At 60.1% G+C, this 21,806-nt stretch overlaps 8 gene segments (V, D, J or C); all 8 read right to left on the reverse strand.

Moving 5' to 3' along the window:
- LOC309970980 (Ig lambda chain C region-like) overlaps positions 1-21,806 on the reverse strand; it is a 52,203-nt gene that overhangs the window by 3,241 nt on the left and 27,156 nt on the right.
- LOC309970598 (Ig lambda chain C region-like) lies at positions 35-1,947 on the reverse strand. The segment is given in 2 exons: positions 1,887-1,947; positions 35-491 (listed from the first exon to the last, which is right to left on the reverse strand).
- Positions 3,311-5,223, reverse strand: LOC309970599 (Ig lambda chain C region-like). The segment is given in 2 exons: positions 5,163-5,223; positions 3,311-3,767 (listed from the first exon to the last, which is right to left on the reverse strand).
- On the reverse strand, positions 6,587-8,509 carry LOC309970600 (Ig lambda chain C region-like). The segment is given in 2 exons: positions 8,449-8,509; positions 6,587-7,043 (listed from the first exon to the last, which is right to left on the reverse strand).
- LOC309970602 (Ig lambda chain C region-like) lies at positions 10,007-11,785 on the reverse strand. The segment is given in 2 exons: positions 11,725-11,785; positions 10,007-10,329 (listed from the first exon to the last, which is right to left on the reverse strand).
- On the reverse strand, positions 13,149-15,071 carry LOC309970603 (Ig lambda chain C region-like). The segment is given in 2 exons: positions 15,011-15,071; positions 13,149-13,605 (listed from the first exon to the last, which is right to left on the reverse strand).
- On the reverse strand, positions 16,569-18,347 carry LOC309970604 (Ig lambda chain C region-like). The segment is given in 2 exons: positions 18,287-18,347; positions 16,569-16,891 (listed from the first exon to the last, which is right to left on the reverse strand).
- LOC309970605 (Ig lambda chain C region-like) lies at positions 19,711-21,633 on the reverse strand. The segment is given in 2 exons: positions 21,573-21,633; positions 19,711-20,167 (listed from the first exon to the last, which is right to left on the reverse strand).

A 21,806-nucleotide genomic window follows, 5' to 3' on the forward strand; every position in this document is an offset into this window, starting at 1 on the left:
CCAAATGCAGAAAGAAAAACGAGCAGAGCACGAGTTCTGAATGACAATGAGGACATTTTATTGAGAGTTGATTGGGTGCAGGAGGAAGGGCTGGGGGGACCAGGGTGGGTGGGTAGACCCTCCAGGGGTCCTGTGGCTCCAGTCCCCTGAGGATGTGAGGACCAGGACCTAAGAGCACTCGGAGGGCAACACTGTCTTCTCCACGGTTTTCCCATCGTGCGTGACCTGGCAGCTGACCCCCTTCTCGTAAGATTTCCACTCGCTGGCCGTCAGGGCCAGGTAGCTGCTGGCCGCGTACTTGCTGTTGCTCTGTTTCGAGGCCTGGCTGGTCTCCACGCCCTTGGTGATGGTGGTGCTGCCTGACTTCCAGGCCACCGTCACACTGCCCGGGTAGAAGTCATTGATGAGACACACCAGGGTGGCCTTGTTGGCGCTGAGCTCCTCAGTGGAGGGCGCAAACAGAGTGACTGAGGGCGGGGACTTGGGCTGACCTGCAAAGTGAGGGAGAGACGGGAGGTCACTGGGGCAGCGTCCATCGCGGGAGCCCCTGACCTCAGGAGAAGCGGGCACAGGTGCCCAAAGTCCAGTGCATGTATCCCAGGCGGGCCCTTGCTCCCCTGAGGTCAGGCAGCCATGGCTGGGGTCGCTCACCTTCTGTCAGGGGATCCTCAGTGCCCGACTCCTGGGAGTTCGGGGCTCCCTGGCAAGTCTCCATCTCTTCCTCATGTTCCCACGTCCCATAAACCACATCCCACCCTCTGCTCCCTGGTGCTGCCTGGCGTCCACCCTGAGGTCCCCTCTTTCCTCTGTCTGTCCTGGGCATCTGTCTGTCTGAGATCTTCCCCTGGTTCTCGTCCGGTGTCCTCATACAGGTCGTCTGTCTGTCCCCCATTCAGGTTCTCTTCCCTTTCAGGGGGGGGGGTTGTTGCCCACAGTCCCCCTGACGCCAGCCTCGCAGCCCCCAACCCTCTAGGGCTGCCACAGAGACCCCTCCAGGGCTGCCAGGGTGGAGGGAGCGTCAGCCCCAGGGCTGGGGTCCAGGGAGTCCCACAAATGAGAGTTTCCATGTGGGTGAACGTTGTGTTCTGAGCCTGGGTTTGTGTCTGCTCTGAGGGGTCCCCTGACCTGTGAAATCCCGCTGGGGATCTGTCTGTCCTGGGACATCTGTCTGCCTGGCCAGGTCAGTTCCTGTCACCTGTCCCTATGAGGAGTCCCCACGCTGGGCGTCTGAGCTAGGGGCTCACGTCCAGTGTGTAACTGGGTGCGGTGACCCTTAAGGCCCGAGTGTCCTGAGATCTGTGCAGCCTGGGGTGTCCTGCTTGCTGGGAGGAGGATGGGGACCTAGCACCCTGAGGCCACCTTCTCAATGGGACATTCATCTACCCTTCCCCCGTGTACTGTTCCCTCCTCCACTCTCCAAGGCCCCTGGCTCTGGGGTCCCTCACTAGCCCCCATTTGGGTCCCTGAGCAGAAAGATCCCAGGATGACACCCATGCTCTTTCCAGTGTCCTTCCCACATCCCTGGACCCAGTGCCCCAGCCTGAGACCCCTATTCCTTGGGCCTCAGCCCCTCCCTTCTCCTCAGACCCCGGGGCTCGGCTCCCTGAGGAGGGAGCTGACATCCCAGCATCCAGAGAAGAAGGGCCTGGAGGGAAGGCTCAGGATGGGAAGAGCGAGGGGTGGCAGGAGGGTCACTGAGCCCGTCCCCACCATGCCCACCAGGTTCTGTGAAGAACGACAGGCTTGGGAGTGAAGGACAGCCTAGAAAGGTGAAGGTGACAGGTTCCAGAGAGTGAGACCCCAGCCCCAGACAGGAGGGAAAAGACAAGAAAATCTGCCCAAATTTCACCGTGGACCCCGAAGAGGAGGGGAAGGGGGAGACTCACCCAGGACGGTCAGCTTGGTCCCTCCGCCGAACGGATAACACAGTGACACAGCCTCGAACATAAACCCTCCTGACACCCCCTCCACCCCCTGCCCAGGCCCACCTGCAGCTGCACAGAGGCCCCAGGGCCACCCTCCTTGTCATGGGGGCTGGTCTGTCCTCGGGGAGGCTGAGGGGGGACCCCACCCCACCAGCAACTTCAGCCCTGGGAAGCGGGGCTCCATCCTTCCCCAGGCATGGGAGGTGAAGGAGAGACATCTGGGTGTCACATCACATCCCAGGGACCTTCCTTTCCTGGAGGAGGTGGGGTCCCCTGGTCAGTAGCGTGGGGGGCGTCATGGTGGGAGGGTGAGGAGCCTGTTTAGCACCCTGAGGGGATGGAGCTGTGCTCTCTGCAGAGCGAGGCCACAGGGATTCTGGAGGCTCCAGTGCCCTAGAGGCAGGTCCAACACGGCCAAGTTTGCAGTAACTCGGTGTGTGCCGGTGTGTGCGCATGTGCGTGTGTGTCTGTGTGTGTGTCTGCCTTTCTAACCACTCGGGTCCCTGTCCTGTGTAGCTCCTACAGCAATAATCTCACTGATCTGAGATCTCATTCCAGATCTAAGATGGTGAATCAGTACACAGTCAAGTCCACGGCACCGTCCTAGACCGAAACTTGACGTTAGACTCATGGCCCCATCGACCACTCACATGGTTTTCACTGGCATTTGTGGTGGGTAGGTGGTGGGCTGGCCACCGAGAGATTGGTGAGAGCAGAGCTGGCCTCGTCCCAGGAGCCTTGAAGGCAGCCGGGACCCTCCTGACACAAGTGGGAGGAGGACTATCTAGAGGGAGTGTGGGATGAGTGACCAGGGTCAGGGACTGTGGGTCCTGTGCAGAGTGTGACCGGAATGCCTGGGGGAGGGGCACAGGGCTGTTTCCCTAGGGAGGTGCGAGCAGGAGGTGCCATGAGGGGGGTGGGAACTCTAGGACGAGGCCATGCGGAATTACCAGGGTGGGTTTTGAGCAAAAGGACACGTGGAATCGGTGGGTCATCATCTACGGAACCGACGGACTCCTGAGGGCTACACAATCCAGAATGTGACGCTGAGGATTCCAGGGAAGGGAGCTGAGGTATTGTCCTGGGGGCCCTGGCAACCAAACACTGTGACTGGGACAATCAGATGTGGAGGTGGTCCACACGGAGGAGGAAACATGGAAGAGGGTAGGGAGGGTGGACAGACTTCCATTCCTGCAGCGACCCAATTCCCTGTTCTCGAATGTTCTATGGGAGGGTCTCTGGGTGACAGTGAAACCATCAATCGTGAAATCCCCAAGACCCATCCTCTATCTTGATTTCCGGATGGATAAGAGGATTTTGGTCCCCTTTGAGGATGGTTGAGTTCAGGACACCAAATGCAGAAAGAAAAACGAGCAGAGCACGAGTTCTGAATGACAATGAGGACATTTTATTGAGAGTTGATTGGGTGCAGGAGGAAGGGCTGGGGGGACCAGGGTGGGTGGGTAGACCCTCCAGGGGTCCTGTGGCTCCAGTCCCCTGAGGATGTGAGGACCAGGACCTAAGAGCACTCGGAGGGCAACACTGTCTTCTCCACGGTTTTCCCATCGTGCGTGACCTGGCAGCTGACCCCCTTCTCGTAAGATTTCCACTCGCTGGCCGTCAGGGCCAGGTAGCTGCTGGCCGCGTACTTGCTGTTGCTCTGTTTCGAGGCCTGGCTGGTCTCCACGCCCTTGGTGATGGTGGTGCTGCCTGACTTCCAGGCCACCGTCACACTGCCCGGGTAGAAGTCATTGATGAGACACACCAGGGTGGCCTTGTTGGCGCTGAGCTCCTCAGTGGAGGGCGCAAACAGAGTGACTGAGGGCGGGGACTTGGGCTGACCTGCAAAGTGAGGGAGAGACGGGAGGTCACTGGGGCAGCGTCCATCGCGGGAGCCCCTGACCTCAGGAGAAGCGGGCACAGGTGCCCAAAGTCCAGTGCATGTATCCCAGGCGGGCCCTTGCTCCCCTGAGGTCAGGCAGCCATGGCTGGGGTCGCTCACCTTCTGTCAGGGGATCCTCAGTGCCCGACTCCTGGGAGTTCGGGGCTCCCTGGCAAGTCTCCATCTCTTCCTCATGTTCCCACGTCCCATAAACCACATCCCACCCTCTGCTCCCTGGTGCTGCCTGGCGTCCACCCTGAGGTCCCCTCTTTCCTCTGTCTGTCCTGGGCATCTGTCTGTCTGAGATCTTCCCCTGGTTCTCGTCCGGTGTCCTCATACAGGTCGTCTGTCTGTCCCCCATTCAGGTTCTCTTCCCTTTCAGGGGGGGGGGTTGTTGCCCACAGTCCCCCTGACGCCAGCCTCGCAGCCCCCAACCCTCTAGGGCTGCCACAGAGACCCCTCCAGGGCTGCCAGGGTGGAGGGAGCGTCAGCCCCAGGGCTGGGGTCCAGGGAGTCCCACAAATGAGAGTTTCCATGTGGGTGAACGTTGTGTTCTGAGCCTGGGTTTGTGTCTGCTCTGAGGGGTCCCCTGACCTGTGAAATCCCGCTGGGGATCTGTCTGTCCTGGGACATCTGTCTGCCTGGCCAGGTCAGTTCCTGTCACCTGTCCCTATGAGGAGTCCCCACGCTGGGCGTCTGAGCTAGGGGCTCACGTCCAGTGTGTAACTGGGTGCGGTGACCCTTAAGGCCCGAGTGTCCTGAGATCTGTGCAGCCTGGGGTGTCCTGCTTGCTGGGAGGAGGATGGGGACCTAGCACCCTGAGGCCACCTTCTCAATGGGACATTCATCTACCCTTCCCCCGTGTACTGTTCCCTCCTCCACTCTCCAAGGCCCCTGGCTCTGGGGTCCCTCACTAGCCCCCATTTGGGTCCCTGAGCAGAAAGATCCCAGGATGACACCCATGCTCTTTCCAGTGTCCTTCCCACATCCCTGGACCCAGTGCCCCAGCCTGAGACCCCTATTCCTTGGGCCTCAGCCCCTCCCTTCTCCTCAGACCCCGGGGCTCGGCTCCCTGAGGAGGGAGCTGACATCCCAGCATCCAGAGAAGAAGGGCCTGGAGGGAAGGCTCAGGATGGGAAGAGCGAGGGGTGGCAGGAGGGTCACTGAGCCCGTCCCCACCATGCCCACCAGGTTCTGTGAAGAACGACAGGCTTGGGAGTGAAGGACAGCCTAGAAAGGTGAAGGTGACAGGTTCCAGAGAGTGAGACCCCAGCCCCAGACAGGAGGGAAAAGACAAGAAAATCTGCCCAAATTTCACCGTGGACCCCGAAGAGGAGGGGAAGGGGGAGACTCACCCAGGACGGCCAGCTTGGTCCCTCCGCCGAATGGATAACACAGTGACACAGCCTCGAACATAAACCCTCCTGACACCCCCTCCACCCCCTGCCCAGGCCCACCTGCAGCTGCACAGAGGCCCCAGGGCCACCCTCCTTGTCATGGGGGCTGGTCTGTCCTCGGGGAGGCTGAGGGGGGACCCCACCCCACCAGCAACTTCAGCCCTGGGAAGCGGGGCTCCATCCTTCCCCAGGCATGGGAGGTGAAGGAGAGACATCTGGGTGTCACATCACATCCCAGGGACCTTCCTTTCCTGGAGGAGGTGGGGTCCCCTGGTCAGTAGCGTGGGGGGCGTCATGGTGGGAGGGTGAGGAGCCTGTTTAGCACCCTGAGGGGATGGAGCTGTGCTCTCTGCAGAGCGAGGCCACAGGGATTCTGGAGGCTCCAGTGCCCTAGAGGCAGGTCCAACACGGCCAAGTTTGCAGTAACTCGGTGTGTGCCGGTGTGCGCGCATGTGCGTGTGTGTCTGTGTGTGTGTCTGCCTTTCTAACCACTCGGGTCCCTGTCCTGTGTAGCTCCTACAGCAATAATCTCACTGATCTGAGATCTCATTCCAGATCTAAGATGGTGAATCAGTACACAGTCAAGTCCACGGCACCGTCCTAGACCGAAACTTGACGTTAGACTCATGGCCCCATCGACCACTCACATGGTTTTCACTGGCATTTGTGGTGGGTAGGTGGTGGGCTGGCCACCGAGAGATTGGTGAGAGCAGAGCTGGCCTCGTCTCAGGAGCCTTGAAGGCAGCCGGGACCCTCCTGACACAAGTGGGAGGAGGACTATCTAGAGGGAGTGTGGGATGAGTGACCAGGGTCAGGGACTGTGGGTCCTGTGCAGAGTGTGACCGGAATGCCTGGGGGAGGGGCACAGGGCTGTTTCCCTAGGGAGGTGCGAGCAGGAGGTGCCATGAGGGGGGTGGGAACTCTAGGACGAGGCCATGCGGAATTACCAGGGTGGGTTTTGAGCAAAAGGACACGTGGAATCGGTGGGTCATCATCTACGGAACCGACGGACTCCTGAGGGCTACACAATCCAGAATGTGACGCTGAGGATTCCAGGGAAGGGAGCTGAGGTATTGTCCTGGGGGCCCTGGCAACCAAACACTGTGACTGGGACAATCAGATGTGGAGGTGGTCCACACGGAGGAGGAAACATGGAAGAGGGTAGGGAGGGTGGACAGACTTCCATTCCTGCAGCGACCCAATTCCCTGTTCTCGAATGTTCTATGGGAGGGTCTCTGGGTGACAGTGAAACCATCAATCGTGAAATCCCCAAGACCCATCCTCTATCTTGATTTCCGGATGGATAAGAGGATTTTGGTCCCCTTTGAGGATGGTTGAGTTCAGGACACCAAATGCAGAAAGAAAAACGAGCAGAGCACGAGTTCTGAATGACAATGAGGACATTTTATTGAGAGTTGATTGGGTGCAGGAGGAAGGGCTGGGGGGACCAGGGTGGGTGGGTAGACCCTCCAGGGGTCCTGTGGCTCCAGTCCCCTGAGGATGTGAGGACCAGGACCTAAGAGCACTCGGAGGGCAACACTGTCTTCTCCACGGTTTTCCCATCGTGCGTGACCTGGCAGCTGACCCCCTTCTCATAAGATTTCCACTCGCTGGCCGTCAGGGCCAGGTAGCTGCTGGCCGCGTACTTGCTGTTGCTCTGTTTCGAGGCCTGGCTGGTCTCCACGCCCTTGGTGATGGTGGTGCTGCCTGACTTCCAGGCCACCGTCACGCTGCCCGGGTAGAAGTCATTGATGAGACACACCAGGGTGGCCTTGTTGGCGCTGAGCTCCTCAGTGGAGGGCGCAAACAGAGTGACTGAGGGCGGGGACTTGGGCTGACCTGCAAAGTGAGGGAGAGACGGGAGGTCACTGGGGCAGCGTCCATCGCGGGAGCCCCTGACCTCAGGAGAAGCGGGCACAGGTGCCCAAAGTCCAGTGCATGGATCCCAGGCGGGCCCTTGCTCCCCTGAGGTCAGGCAGCCATGGCTGGGGTCGCTCACCTTCTGTCAGGGGATCCTCAGTGCCCGACTCCTGGGAGTTCGGGGCTCCCTGGCAAGTCTCCATCTCTTCCTCATGTTCCCACGTCCCATAAACCACATCCCACCCTCTGCTCCCTGGTGCTGCCTGGCGTCCACCCTGAGGTCCCCTCTTTCCTCTGTCTGTCCTGGGCATCTGTCTGTCTGAGATCTTCCCCTGGTTCTCGTCCGGTGTCCTCATACAGGTCGTCTGTCTGTCCCCCATTCAGGTTCTCTTCCCTTTCGGGGGGGGGGGTTGTTGCCCGCAGTCCCCCTGACGCCAGCCTCGCAGCCCCCAACCCTCTAGGGCTGCCACAGAGACCCCTCCAGGGCTGCCAGGGTGGAGGGAGCGTCAGCCCCAGGGCTGGGGTCCAGGGAGTCCCACAAATGAGAGTTTCCATGTGGGTGAACGTTGTGTTCTGAGCCTGGGTTTGTGTCTGCTCTGAGGGGTCCCCTGACCTGTGAAATCCCGCTGGGGATCTGTCTGTCCTGGGACATCTGTCTGCCTGGCCAGGTCAGTTCCTGTCACCTGTCCCTATGAGGAGTCCCCACGCTGGGCGTCTGAGCTAGGGGCTCACGTCCAGTGTGTAACTGGGTGCGGTGACCCTTAAGGCCCGAGTGTCCTGAGATCTGTGCAGCCTGGGGTGTCCTGCTTGCTGGGAGGAGGATGGGGACCTAGCACCCTGAGGCCACCTTCTCAATGGGACATTCATCTACCCTTCCCCCGTGTACTGTTCCCTCCTCCACTCTCCAAGGCCCCTGGCTCTGGGGTCCCTCACTAGCCCCCATTTGGGTCCCTGAGCAGAAAGATCCCAGGATGACACCCATGCTCTGTCCAGCTCTTTCCAGTGTCCTTCCCACATCCCTGGACCCAGTGCCCCAGCCTGAGACCCCTATTCCTTGGGCCTCAGCCCCTCCCTTCTCCTCAGACCCCGGGGCTCGGCTCCCTGAGGAGGGAGCTGACATCCCAGCATCCAGAGAAGAAGGGCCTGGAGGGAAGGCTCAGGATGGGAAGAGCGAGGGGTGGCAGGAGGGTCACTGAGCCCGTCCCCACCATGCCCACCAGGTTCTGTGAAGAACGACAGGCTTGGGAGTGAAGGACAGCCTAGAAAGGTGAAGGTGACAGGTTCCAGAGAGTGAGACCCCAGCCCCAGACAGGAGGGAAAAGACAAGAAAATCTGCCCAAATTTCACCGTGGACCCCGAAGAGGAGGGGAAGGGGGAGACTCACCCAGGACGGTCAGCTTGGTCCCTCCGCCGAACGGATAACACAGTGACACAGCCTCGAACATAAACCCTCCTGACACCCCCTCCACCCCCTGCCCAGGCCCACCTGCAGCTGCACAGAGGCCCCAGGGCCACCCTCCTTGTCATGGGGGCTGGTCTGTCCTCGGGGAGGCTGAGGGGGGACCCCACCCCACCAGCAACTTCAGCCCTGGGAAGCGGGGCTCCATCCTTCCCCAGGCATGGGAGGTGAAGGAGAGACATCTGGGTGTCACATCACATCCCAGGGACCTTCCTTTCCTGGAGGAGGTGGGGTCCCCTGGTCAGTAGCGTGGGGGGCGTCATGGTGGGAGGGTGAGGAGCCTGTTTAGCACCCTGAGGGGATGGAGCTGTGCTCTCTGCAGAGCGAGGCCACAGGGATTCTGGAGGCTCCAGTGCCCTAGAGGCAGGTCCAACACGGCCAAGTTTGCAGTAACTCGGTGTGTGCCGGTGTGCGCGCATGTGCGTGTGTGTCTGTGTGTGTGTCTGCCTTTCTAACCACTCGGGTCCCTGTCCTGTGTAGCTCCTACAGCAATAATCTCACTGATCTGAGATCTCATTCCAGATCTAAGATGGTGAATCAGTACACAGTCAAGTCCACGGCACCGTCCTAGACCGAAACTTGACGTTAGACTCATGGCCCCATCGACCACTCACATGGTTTTCACTGGCATTTGTGGTGGGCAGGTGGTGGGCTGGCCACCGAGAGATTGGTGAGAGCAGAGCTGGCCTCGTCCCAGGAGCCTTGAAGGCAGCCGGGACCCTCCTGACACAAGTGGGAGGAGGACTATCTAGAGGGAGTGTGGGATGAGTGACCAGGGTCAGGGACTGTGGGTCCTGTGCAGAGTGTGACCGGAATGCCTGGGGGAGGGGCACAGGGCTGTTTCCCTAGGGAGGTGCGAGCAGGAGGTGCCATGAGGGGGGTGGGAACTCTAGGACGAGGTCATGCGGAATTACCAGGGTGGGTTTTGAGCAAAAGGACACGTGGAATCGGTGGGTCATCATCTACGGAACCGACGGACTCCTGAGGGCTACACAATCCAGAATGTGACGCTGAGGATTCCAGGGAAGGGAGCTGAGGTATTGTCCTGGGGGCCCTGGCAACCAAACACTGTGACTGGGACAATCAGATGTGGAGGTGGTCCACACGGAGGAGGAAACATGGAAGAGGGTAGGGAGGGTGGACAGACTTCCATTCCTGCAGCGACCCAATTCCCTGTTCTCGAATGTTCTATGGGAGGGTCTCTGGGTGACAGTGAAACCATCAATCGTGAAATCCCCAAGACCCATCCTCTATCTTGATTTCCGGATGGATAAGAGGATTTTGGTCCCCTTTGAGGATGGTTGAGTTCAGGACACCAAATGCAGAAAGAAAAACGAGCAGAGCACGAGTTCTGAATGACAATGAGGACATTTTATTGAGAGTTGATTGGGTGCAGGAGGAAGGGCTGGGGGGACCAGGGTGGGTGGGTAGACCCTCCAGGGGTCCTGTGGCTCCAGTCCCCTGAGGATGTGAGGACCAGGACCTAAGAGCACTCAGAGGGCAACACTGTCTTCTCCACGGTTTTCCCATCGTGCGTGACCTGGCAGCTGACTCCCTTCTCATAAGATTTCCACTCGCTGGCCGTCAGGGCCAGGTAGCTGCTGGCCGCGTACTTGCTGTTGCTCTGTTTCGAGGCCTGGCTGGTCTCCACGCCCTTGGTGATGGTGGTGCTGCCTGACTTCCAGGCCACCGTCACGCTGCCCGGGTAGAAGTCATTGATGAGACACACCAGGGTGGCCTTGTTGGCGCTGAGCTCCTCAGTGGAGGGCGCAAACAGAGTGACTGAGGGCGGGGACTTGGGCTGACCTGCAAAGTGAGGGAGAGACGGGAGGTCACTGGGGCAGCGTCCATCGCGGGAGCCCCTGACCTCAGGAGAAGCGGGCACAGGTGCCCAAAGTCCAGTGCATGGATCCCAGGCGGGCCCTTGCTCCCCTGAGGTCAGGCAGCCATGGCTGGGGTCGCTCACCTTCTGTCAGGGGATCCTCAGTGCCCGACTCCTGGGAGTTCGGGGCTCCCTGGCAAGTCTCCATCTCTTCCTCATGTTCCCACGTCCCATAAACCACATCCCACCCTCTGCTCCCTGGTGCTGCCTGGCGTCCACCCTGAGGTCCCCTCTTTCCTCTGTCTGTCCTGGGCATCTGTCTGTCTGAGATCTTCCCCTGGTTCTCGTCCGGTGTCCTCATACAGGTCGTCTGTCTGTCCCCCATTCAGGTTCTCTTCCCTTTCAGGGGGGGGGGTTGTTGCCCACAGTCCCCCTGACGCCAGCCTCGCAGCCCCCAACCCTCTAGGGCTGCCACAGAGACCCCTCCAGGGCTGCCAGGGTGGAGGGAGCGTCAGCCCCAGGGCTGGGGTCCAGGGAGTCCCACAAATGAGAGTTTCCATGTGGGTGAACGTTGTGTTCTGAGCCTGGGTTTGTGTCTGCTCTGAGGGGTCCCCTGACCTGTGAAATCCCGCTGGGGATCTGTCTGTCCTGGGACATCTGTCTGCCTGGCCAGGTCAGTTCCTGTCACCTGTCCCTATGAGGAGTCCCCACGCTGGGCGTCTGAGCTAGGGGCTCACGTCCAGTGTGTAACTGGGTGCGGTGACCCTTAAGGCCCGAGTGTCCTGAGATCTGTGCAGCCTGGGGTGTCCTGCTTGCTGGGAGGAGGATGGGGACCTAGCACCCTGAGGCCACCTTCTCAATGGGACATTCATCTACCCTTCCCCCGTGTACTGTTCCCTCCTCCACTCTCCAAGGCCCCTGGCTCTGGGGTCCCTCACTAGCCCCCATTTGGGTCCCTGAGCAGAAAGATCCCAGGATGACACCCATGCTCTTTCCAGTGTCCTTCCCACATCCCTGGACCCAGTGCCCCAGCCTGAGACCCCTATTCCTTGGGCCTCAGCCCCTCCCTTCTCCTCAGACCCCGGGGCTCGGCTCCCTGAGGAGGGAGCTGACATCCCAGCATCCAGAGAAGAAGGGCCTGGAGGGAAGGCTCAGGATGGGAAGAGCGAGGGGTGGCAGGAGGGTCACTGAGCCCGTCCCCACCATGCCCACCAGGTTCTGTGAAGAACGACAGGCTTGGGAGTGAAGGACAGCCTAGAAAGGTGAAGGTGACAGGTTCCAGAGAGTGAGACCCCAGCCCCAGACAGGAGGGAAAAGACAAGAAAATCTGCCCAAATTTCACCGTGGACCCCGAAGAGGAGGGGAAGGGGGAGACTCACCCAGGACGGTCAGCTTGGTCCCTCCGCCGAACGGATAACACAGTGACACAGCCTCGAACATAAACCCTCCTGACACCCCCTCCACCCCCTGCCCAGGCCCACCTGCAGCTGCACAGAGGCCCCAGGGCCACCCTCCTTGTCATGGGGGCTGGTCTGTCCTCGGGGAGGCTGAGGGGGGACCCCACCCCACCAGCAACTTCAGCCCTGGGAAGCGGGGCTCCATCCTTCCCCAGGCATGGGAGGTGAAGGAGAGACATCTGGGTGTCACATCACATCCCAGGGACCTTCCTTTCCTGGAGGAGGTGGGGTCCCCTGGTCAGTAGCGTGGGGGGCGTCATGGTGGGAGGGTGAGGAGCCTGTTTAGCACCCTGAGGGGATGGAGCTGTGCTCTCTGCAGAGCGAGGCCACAGGGATTCTGGAGGCTCCAGTGCCCTAGAGGCAGGTCCAACACGGCCAAGTTTGCAGTAACTCGGTGTGTGCCGGTGTGCGCGCATGTGCGTGTGTGTCTGTGTGTGTGTCTGCCTTTCTAACCACTCGGGTCCCTGTCCTGTGTAGCTCCTACAGCAATAATCTCACTGATCTGAGATCTCATTCCAGATCTAAGATGGTGAATCAGTACACAGTCAAGTCCACGGCACCGTCCTAGACTGAAACTTGACGTTAGACTCATGGCCCCATCGACCACTCACATGGTTTTCACTGGCATTTGTGGTGGGTAGGTGGTGGGCTGGCCACCGAGAGATTGGTGAGAGCAGAGCTGGCCTCGTCCCAGGAGCCTTGAAGGCAGCCGGGACCCTCCTGACACAAGTGGGAGGAGGACTATCTAGAGGGAGTGTGGGATGAGTGACCAGGGTCAGGGACTGTGGGTCCTGTGCAGAGTGTGACCGGAATGCCTGGGGGAGGGGCACAGGGCTGTTTCCCTAGGGAGGTGCGAGCAGGAGGTGCCATGAGGGGGGTGGGAACTCTAGGACGAGGCCATGCGGAATTACCAGGGTGGGTTTTGAGCAAAAGGACACGTGGAATCGGTGGGTCATCATCTACGGAACCGACGGACTCCTGAGGGCTACACAATCCAGAATGTGACGCTGAGGATTCCAGGGAAGGGAGCTGAGGTATTGTCCTGGGGGCCCTGGCAACCAAACACTGTGACTGGGACAATCAGATGTGGAGGTGGTCCACACGGAGGAGGAAACATGGAAGAGGGTAGGGAGGGTGGACAGACTTCCATTCCTGCAGCGACCCAATTCCCTGTTCTCGAATGTTCTATGGGAGGGTCTCTGGGTGACAGTGAAACCATCAATCGTGAAATCCCCAAGACCCATCCTCTATCTTGATTTCCGGATGGATAAGAGGATTTTGGTCCCCTTTGAGGATGGTTGAGTTCAGGACACCAAATGCAGAAAGAAAAACGAGCAGAGCACGAGTTCTGAATGACAATGAGGACATTTTATTGAGAGTTGATTGGGTGCAGGAGGAAGGGCTGGGGGGACCAGGGTGGGTGGGTAGACCCTCCAGGGGTCCTGTGGCTCCAGTCCCCTGAGGATGTGAGGACCAGGACCTAAGAGCACTCGGAGGGCAACACTGTCTTCTCCACGGTTTTCCCATCGTGCGTGACCTGGCAGCTGACCCCCTTCTCATAAGATTTCCACTCGCTGGCCGTCAGGGCCAGGTAGCTGCTGGCCGCGTACTTGCTGTTGCTCTGTTTCGAGGCCTGGCTGGTCTCCACGCCCTTGGTGATGGTGGTGCTGCCTGACTTCCAGGCCACCGTCACGCTGCCCGGGTAGAAGTCATTGATGAGACACACCAGGGTGGCCTTGTTGGCGCTGAGCTCCTCAGTGGAGGGCGCAAACAGAGTGACTGAGGGCGGGGACTTGGGCTGACCTGCAAAGTGAGGGAGAGACGGGAGGTCACTGGGGCAGCGTCCATCGCGGGAGCCCCTGACCTCAGGAGAAGCAGGCAAAGGTGCCCAAAGTCCAGTGCATGTATCCCAGGCGGGCCCTTGCTCCCCTGAGGTCAGGCAGCCATGGCTGGGGTCGCTCACCTTCTGTCAGGGGATCCTCAGTGCCCGACTCCTGGGAGTTCGGGGCTCCCTGGCAAGTCTCCATCTCTTCCTCATGTTCCCACGTCCCATAAACCACATCCCACCCTCTGCTCCCTGGTGCTGCCTGGCGTCCACCCTGAGGTCCCCTCTTTCCTCTGTCTGTCCTGGGCATCTGTCTGTCTGAGATCTTCCCCTGGTTCTCGTCCGGTGTCCTCATACAGGTCGTCTGTCTGTCCCCCATTCAGGTTCTCTTCCCTTTCGGGGGGGGGGGTTGTTGCCCGCAGTCCCCCTGACGCCAGCCTCGCAGCCCCCAACCCTCTAGGGCTGCCACAGAGACCCCTCCAGGGCTGCCAGGGTGGAGGGAGCGTCAGCCCCAGGGCTGGGGTCCAGGGAGTCCCACAAATGAGAGTTTCCATGTGGGTGAACGTTGTGTTCTGAGCCTGGGTTTGTGTCTGCTCTGAGGGGTCCCCTGACCTGTGAAATCCCGCTGGGGATCTGTCTGTCCTGGGACATCTGTCTGCCTGGCCAGGTCAGTTCCTGTCACCTGTCCCTATGAGGAGTCCCCACGCTGGGCGTCTGAGCTAGGGGCTCACGTCCAGTGTGTAACTGGGTGCGGTGACCCTTAAGGCCCGAGTGTCCTGAGATCTGTGCAGCCTGGGGTGTCCTGCTTGCTGGGAGGAGGATGGGGACCTAGCACCCTGAGGCCACCTTCTCAATGGGACATTCATCTACCCTTCCCCCGTGTACTGTTCCCTCCTCCACTCTCCAAGGCCCCTGGCTCTGGGGTCCCTCACTAGCCCCCATTTGGGTCCCTGAGCAGAAAGATCCCAGGATGACACCCATGCTCTGTCCAGCTCTTTCCAGTGTCCTTCCCACATCCCTGGACCCAGTGCCCCAGCCTGAGACCCCTATTCCTTGGGCCTCAGCCCCTCCCTTCTCCTCAGACCCCGGGGCTCGGCTCCCTGAGGAGGGAGCTGACATCCCAGCATCCAGAGAAGAAGGGCCTGGAGGGAAGGCTCAGGATGGGAAGAGCGAGGGGTGGCAGGAGGGTCACTGAGCCCGTCCCCACCATGCCCACCAGGTTCTGTGAAGAACGACAGGCTTGGGAGTGAAGGACAGCCTAGAAAGGTGAAGGTGACAGGTTCCAGAGAGTGAGACCCCAGCCCCAGACAGGAGGGAAAAGACAAGAAAATCTGCCCAAATTTCACCGTGGACCCCGAAGAGGAGGGGAAGGGGGAGACTCACCCAGGACGGTCAGCTTGGTCCCTCCGCCGAACGGATAACACAGTGACACAGCCTCGAACATAAACCCTCCTGACACCCCCTCCACCCCCTGCCCAGGCCCACCTGCAGCTGCACAGAGGCCCCAGGGCCACCCTCCTTGTCATGGGGGCTGGTCTGTCCTCGGGGAGGCTGAGGGGGGACCCCACCCCACCAGCAACTTCAGCCCTGGGAAGCGGGGCTCCATCCTTCCCCAGGCATGGGAGGTGAAGGAGAGACATCTGGGTGTCACATCACATCCCAGGGACCTTCCTTTCCTGGAGGAGGTGGGGTCCCCTGGTCAGTAGCGTGGGGGGCGTCATGGTGGGAGGGTGAGGAGCCTGTTTAGCACCCTGAGGGGATGGAGCTGTGCTCTCTGCAGAGCGAGGCCACAGGGATTCTGGAGGCTCCAGTGCCCTAGAGGCAGGTCCAACACGGCCAAGTTTGCAGTAACTCGGTGTGTGCCGGTGTGCGCGCATGTGCGTGTGTGTCTGTGTGTGTGTCTGCCTTTCTAACCACTCGGGTCCCTGTCCTGTGTAGCTCCTACAGCAATAATCTCACTGATCTGAGATCTCATTCCAGATCTAAGATGGTGAATCAGTACACAGTCAAGTCCACGGCACCGTCCTAGACCGAAACTTGACGTTAGACTCATGGCCCCATCGACCACTCACATGGTTTTCACTGGCATTTGTGGTGGGCAGGTGGTGGGCTGGCCACCGAGAGATTGGTGAGAGCAGAGCTGGCCTCGTCCCAGGAGCCTTGAAGGCAGCCGGGACCCTCCTGACACAAGTGGGAGGAGGACTATCTAGAGGGAGTGTGGGATGAGTGACCAGGGTCAGGGACTGTGGGTCCTGTGCAGAGTGTGACCGGAATGCCTGGGGGAGGGGCACAGGGCTGTTTCCCTAGGGAGGTGCGAGCAGGAGGTGCCATGAGGGGGGTGGGAACTCTAGGACGAGGTCATGCGGAATTACCAGGGTGGGTTTTGAGCAAAAGGACACGTGGAATCGGTGGGTCATCATCTACGGAACCGACGGACTCCTGAGGGCTACACAATCCAGAATGTGACGCTGAGGATTCCAGGGAAGGGAGCTGAGGTATTGTCCTGGGGGCCCTGGCAACCAAACACTGTGACTGGGACAATCAGATGTGGAGGTGGTCCACACGGAGGAGGAAACATGGAAGAGGGTAGGGAGGGTGGACAGACTTCCATTCCTGCAGCGACCCAATTCCCTGTTCTCGAATGTTCTATGGGAGGGTCTCTGGGTGACAGTGAAACCATCAATCGTGAAATCCCCAAGACCCATCCTCTATCTTGATTTCCGGATGGATAAGAGGATTTTGGTCCCCTTTGAGGATGGTTGAGTTCAGGACACCAAATGCAGAAAGAAAAACGAGCAGAGCACGAGTTCTGAATGACAATGAGGACATTTTATTGAGAGTTGATTGGGTGCAGGAGGAAGGGCTGGGGGGACCAGGGTGGGTGGGTAGACCCTCCAGGGGTCCTGTGGCTCCAGTCCCCTGAGGATGTGAGGACCAGGACCTAAGAGCACTCAGAGGGCAACACTGTCTTCTCCACGGTTTTCCCATCGTGCGTGACCTGGCAGCTGACTCCCTTCTCATAAGATTTCCACTCGCTGGCCGTCAGGGCCAGGTAGCTGCTGGCCGCGTACTTGCTGTTGCTCTGTTTCGAGGCCTGGCTGGTCTCCACGCCCTTGGTGATGGTGGTGCTGCCTGACTTCCAGGCCACCGTCACGCTGCCCGGGTAGAAGTCATTGATGAGACACACCAGGGTGGCCTTGTTGGCGCTGAGCTCCTCAGTGGAGGGCGCAAACAGAGTGACTGAGGGCGGGGACTTGGGCTGACCTGCAAAGTGAGGGAGAGACGGGAGGTCACTGGGGCAGCGTCCATCGCGGGAGCCCCTGACCTCAGGAGAAGCGGGCACAGGTGCCCAAAGTCCAGTGCATGTATCCCAGGCGGGCCCTTGCTCCCCTGAGGTCAGGCAGCCATGGCTGGGGTCGCTCACCTTCTGTCAGGGGATCCTCAGTGCCCGACTCCTGGGAGTTCGGGGCTCCCTGGCAAGTCTCCATCTCTTCCTCATGTTCCCACGTCCCATAAACCACATCCCACCCTCTGCTCCCTGGTGCTGCCTGGCGTCCACCCTGAGGTCCCCTCTTTCCTCTGTCTGTCCTGGGCATCTGTCTGTCTGAGATCTTCCCCTGGTTCTCGTCCGGTGTCCTCATACAGGTCGTCTGTCTGTCCCCCATTCAGGTTCTCTTCCCTTTCAGGGGGGGGGGTTGTTGCCCACAGTCCCCCTGACGCCAGCCTCGCAGCCCCCAACCCTCTAGGGCTGCCACAGAGACCCCTCCAGGGCTGCCAGGGTGGAGGGAGCGTCAGCCCCAGGGCTGGGGTCCAGGGAGTCCCACAAATGAGAGTTTCCATGTGGGTGAACGTTGTGTTCTGAGCCTGGGTTTGTGTCTGCTCTGAGGGGTCCCCTGACCTGTGAAATCCCGCTGGGGATCTGTCTGTCCTGGGACATCTGTCTGCCTGGCCAGGTCAGTTCCTGTCACCTGTCCCTATGAGGAGTCCCCACGCTGGGCGTCTGAGCTAGGGGCTCACGTCCAGTGTGTAACTGGGTGCGGTGACCCTTAAGGCCCGAGTGTCCTGAGATCTGTGCAGCCTGGGGTGTCCTGCTTGCTGGGAGGAGGATGGGGACCTAGCACCCTGAGGCCACCTTCTCAATGGGACATTCATCTACCCTTCCCCCGTGTACTGTTCCCTCCTCCACTCTCCAAGGCCCCTGGCTCTGGGGTCCCTCACTAGCCCCCATTTGGGTCCCTGAGCAGAAAGATCCCAGGATGACACCCATGCTCTTTCCAGTGTCCTTCCCACATCCCTGGACCCAGTGCCCCAGCCTGAGACCCCTATTCCTTGGGCCTCAGCCCCTCCCTTCTCCTCAGACCCCGGGGCTCGGCTCCCTGAGGAGGGAGCTGACATCCCAGCATCCAGAGAAGAAGGGCCTGGAGGGAAGGCTCAGGATGGGAAGAGCGAGGGGTGGCAGGAGGGTCACTGAGCCCGTCCCCACCATGCCCACCAGGTTCTGTGAAGAACGACAGGCTTGGGAGTGAAGGACAGCCTAGAAAGGTGAAGGTGACAGGTTCCAGAGAGTGAGACCCCAGCCCCAGACAGGAGGGAAAAGACAAGAAAATCTGCCCAAATTTCACCGTGGACCCCGAAGAGGAGGGGAAGGGGGAGACTCACCCAGGACGGTCAGCTTGGTCCCTCCGCCGAACGGATAACACAGTGACACAGCCTCGAACATAAACCCTCCTGACACCCCCTCCACCCCCTGCCCAGGCCCACCTGCAGCTGCACAGAGGCCCCAGGGCCACCCTCCTTGTCATGGGGGCTGGTCTGTCCTCGGGGAGGCTGAGGGGGGACCCCACCCCACCAGCAACTTCAGCCCTGGGAAGCGGGGCTCCATCCTTCCCCAGGCATGGGAGGTGAAGGAGAGACATCTGGGTGTCACATCACATCCCAGGGACCTTCCTTTCCTGGAGGAGGTGGGGTCCCCTGGTCAGTAGCGTGGGGGGCGTCATGGTGGGAGGGTGAGGAGCCTGTTTAGCACCCTGAGGGGATGGAGCTGTGCTCTCTGCAGAGCGAGGCCACAGGGATTCTGGAGGCTCCAGTGCCCTAGAGGCAGGTCCAACACGGCCAAGTTTGCAGTAACTCGGTGTGTGCCGGTGTGCGCGCATGTGCGTGTGTGTCTGTGTGTGTGTCTGCCTTTCTAACCACTCGGGTCCCTGTCCTGTGTAGCTCCTACAGCAATAATCTCACTGATCTGAGATCTCATTCCAGATCTAAGATGGTGAATCAGTACACAGTCAAGTCCACGGCACCGTCCTAGACTGAAACTTGACGTTAGACTCATGGCCCCATCGACCACTCACATGGTTTTCACTGGCATTTGTGGTGGGTAGGTGGTGGGCTGGCCACCGAGAGATTGGTGAGAGCAGAGCTGGCCTCGTCCCAGGAGCCTTGAAGGCAGCCGGGACCCTCCTGACACAAGTGGGAGGAGGACTATCTAGAGGGAGTGTGGGATGAGTGACCAGGGTCAGGGACTGTGGGTCCTGTGCAGAGTGTGACCGGAATGCCTGGGGGAGGGGCACAGGGCTGTTTCCCTAGGGAGGTGCGAGCAGGAGGTGCCATGAGGGGGGTGGGAACTCTAGGACGAGGTCATGCGGAATTACCAGGGTGGGTTTTGAGCAAAAGGACACGTGGAATCGGTGGGTCATCATCTACGGAACCGACGGACTCCTGAGGGCTACACAATCCAGAATGTGACGCTGAGGATTCCAGGGAAGGGAGCTGAGGTATTGTCCTGGGGGCCCTGGCAACCAAACACTGTGACTGGGACAATCAGATGTGGAGGTGGTCCACACGGAGGAGGAAACATGGAAGAGGGTAGGGAGGGTGGACAGACTTCCATTCCTGCAGCGACCCAATTCCCTGTTCTCGAATGTTCTATGGGAGGGTCTCTGGGTGACAGTGAAACCATCAATCGTGAAATCCCCAAGACCCATCCTCTATCTTGATTTCCGGATGGATAAGAGGATTTTGGTCCCCTTTGAGGATGGTTGAGTTCAGGACACCAAATGCAGAAAGAAAAACGAGCAGAGCACGAGTTCTGAATGACAATGAGGACATTTTATTGAGAGTTGATTGGGTGCAGGAGGAAGGGCTGGGGGGACCAGGGTGGGTGGGTAGACCCTCCAGGGGTCCTGTGGCTCCAGTCCCCTGAGGATGTGAGGACCAGGACCTAAGAGCACTCGGAGGGCAACACTGTCTTCTCCACGGTTTTCCCATCGTGCGTGACCTGGCAGCTGACCCCCTTCTCATAAGATTTCCACTCGCTGGCCGTCAGGGCCAGGTAGCTGCTGGCCGCGTACTTGCTGTTGCTCTGTTTCGAGGCCTGGCTGGTCTCCACGCCCTTGGTGATGGTGGTGCTGCCTGACTTCCAGGCCACCGTCACGCTGCCCGGGTAGAAGTCATTGATGAGACACACCAGGGTGGCCTTGTTGGCGCTGAGCTCCTCAGTGGAGGGCGCAAACAGAGTGACTGAGGGCGGGGACTTGGGCTGACCTGCAAAGTGAGGGAGAGACGGGAGGTCACTGGGGCAGCGTCCATCGCGGGAGCCCCTGACCTCAGGAGAAGCAGGCAAAGGTGCCCAAAGTCCAGTGCATGTATCCCAGGCGGGCCCTTGCTCCCCTGAGGTCAGGCAGCCATGGCTGGGGTCGCTCACCTTCTGTCAGGGGATCCTCAGTGCCCGACTCCTGGGAGTTCGGGGCTCCCTGGCAAGTCTCCATCTCTTCCTCATGTTCCCACGTCCCATAAACCACATCCCACCCTCTGCTCCCTGGTGCTGCCTGGCGTCCACCCTGAGGTCCCCTCTTTCCTCTGTCTGTCCTGGGCATCTGTCTGTCTGAGATCTTCCCCTGGTTCTCGTCCGGTGTCCTCATACAGGTCGTCTGTCTGTCCCCCATTCAGGTTCTCTTCCCTTTCGGGGGGGGGGGTTGTTGCCCGCAGTCCCCCTGACGCCAGCCTCGCAGCCCCCAACCCTCTAGGGCTGCCACAGAGACCCCTCCAGGGCTGCCAGGGTGGAGGGAGCGTCAGCCCCAGGGCTGGGGTCCAGGGAGTCCCACAAATGAGAGTTTCCATGTGGGTGAACGTTGTGTTCTGAGCCTGGGTTTGTGTCTGCTCTGAGGGGTCCCCTGACCTGTGAAATCCCGCTGGGGATCTGTCTGTCCTGGGACATCTGTCTGCCTGGCCAGGTCAGTTCCTGTCACCTGTCCCTATGAGGAGTCCCCACGCTGGGCGTCTGAGCTAGGGGCTCACGTCCAGTGTGTAACTGGGTGCGGTGACCCTTAAGGCCCGAGTGTCCTGAGATCTGTGCAGCCTGGGGTGTCCTGCTTGCTGGGAGGAGGATGGGGACCTAGCACCCTGAGGCCACCTTCTCAATGGGACATTCATCTACCCTTCCCCCGTGTACTGTTCCCTCCTCCACTCTCCAAGGCCCCTGGCTCTGGGGTCCCTCACTAGCCCCCATTTGGGTCCCTGAGCAGAAAGATCCCAGGATGACACCCATGCTCTGTCCAGCTCTTTCCAGTGTCCTTCCCACATCCCTGGACCCAGTGCCCCAGCCTGAGACCCCTATTCCTTGGGCCTCAGCCCCTCCCTTCTCCTCAGACCCCGGGGCTCGGCTCCCTGAGGAGGGAGCTGACATCCCAGCATCCAGAGAAGAAGGGCCTGGAGGGAAGGCTCAGGATGGGAAGAGCGAGGGGTGGCAGGAGGGTCACTGAGCCCGTCCCCACCATGCCCACCAGGTTCTGTGAAGAACGACAGGCTTGGGAGTGAAGGACAGCCTAGAAAGGTGAAGGTGACAGGTTCCAGAGAGTGAGACCCCAGCCCCAGACAGGAGGGAAAAGACAAGAAAATCTGCCCAAATTTCACCGTGGACCCCGAAGAGGAGGGGAAGGGGGAGACTCACCCAGGACGGTCAGCTTGGTCCCTCCGCCGAACGGATAACACAGTGACACAGCCTCGAACATAAACCCTCCTGACACCCCCTCCACCCCCTGCCCAGGCCCACCTGCAGCTGCACAGAGGCCCCAGGGCCACCCTCCTTGTCATGGGGGCTGGTCTGTCCTCGGGGAGCCTGAGGGGGGACCCCACCCCACCAGCAACTTCAGCCCTGGGAAGCGGGGCTCCATCCTTCCCCAGG

The sequence above is a fragment of the Leucopleurus acutus genome (genome assembly GCF_964270905.1).
Source record: "Leucopleurus acutus genome assembly, chromosome: 13".
Taxonomy (NCBI): Eukaryota; Metazoa; Chordata; class Mammalia; order Artiodactyla; family Delphinidae; genus Leucopleurus; species Leucopleurus acutus.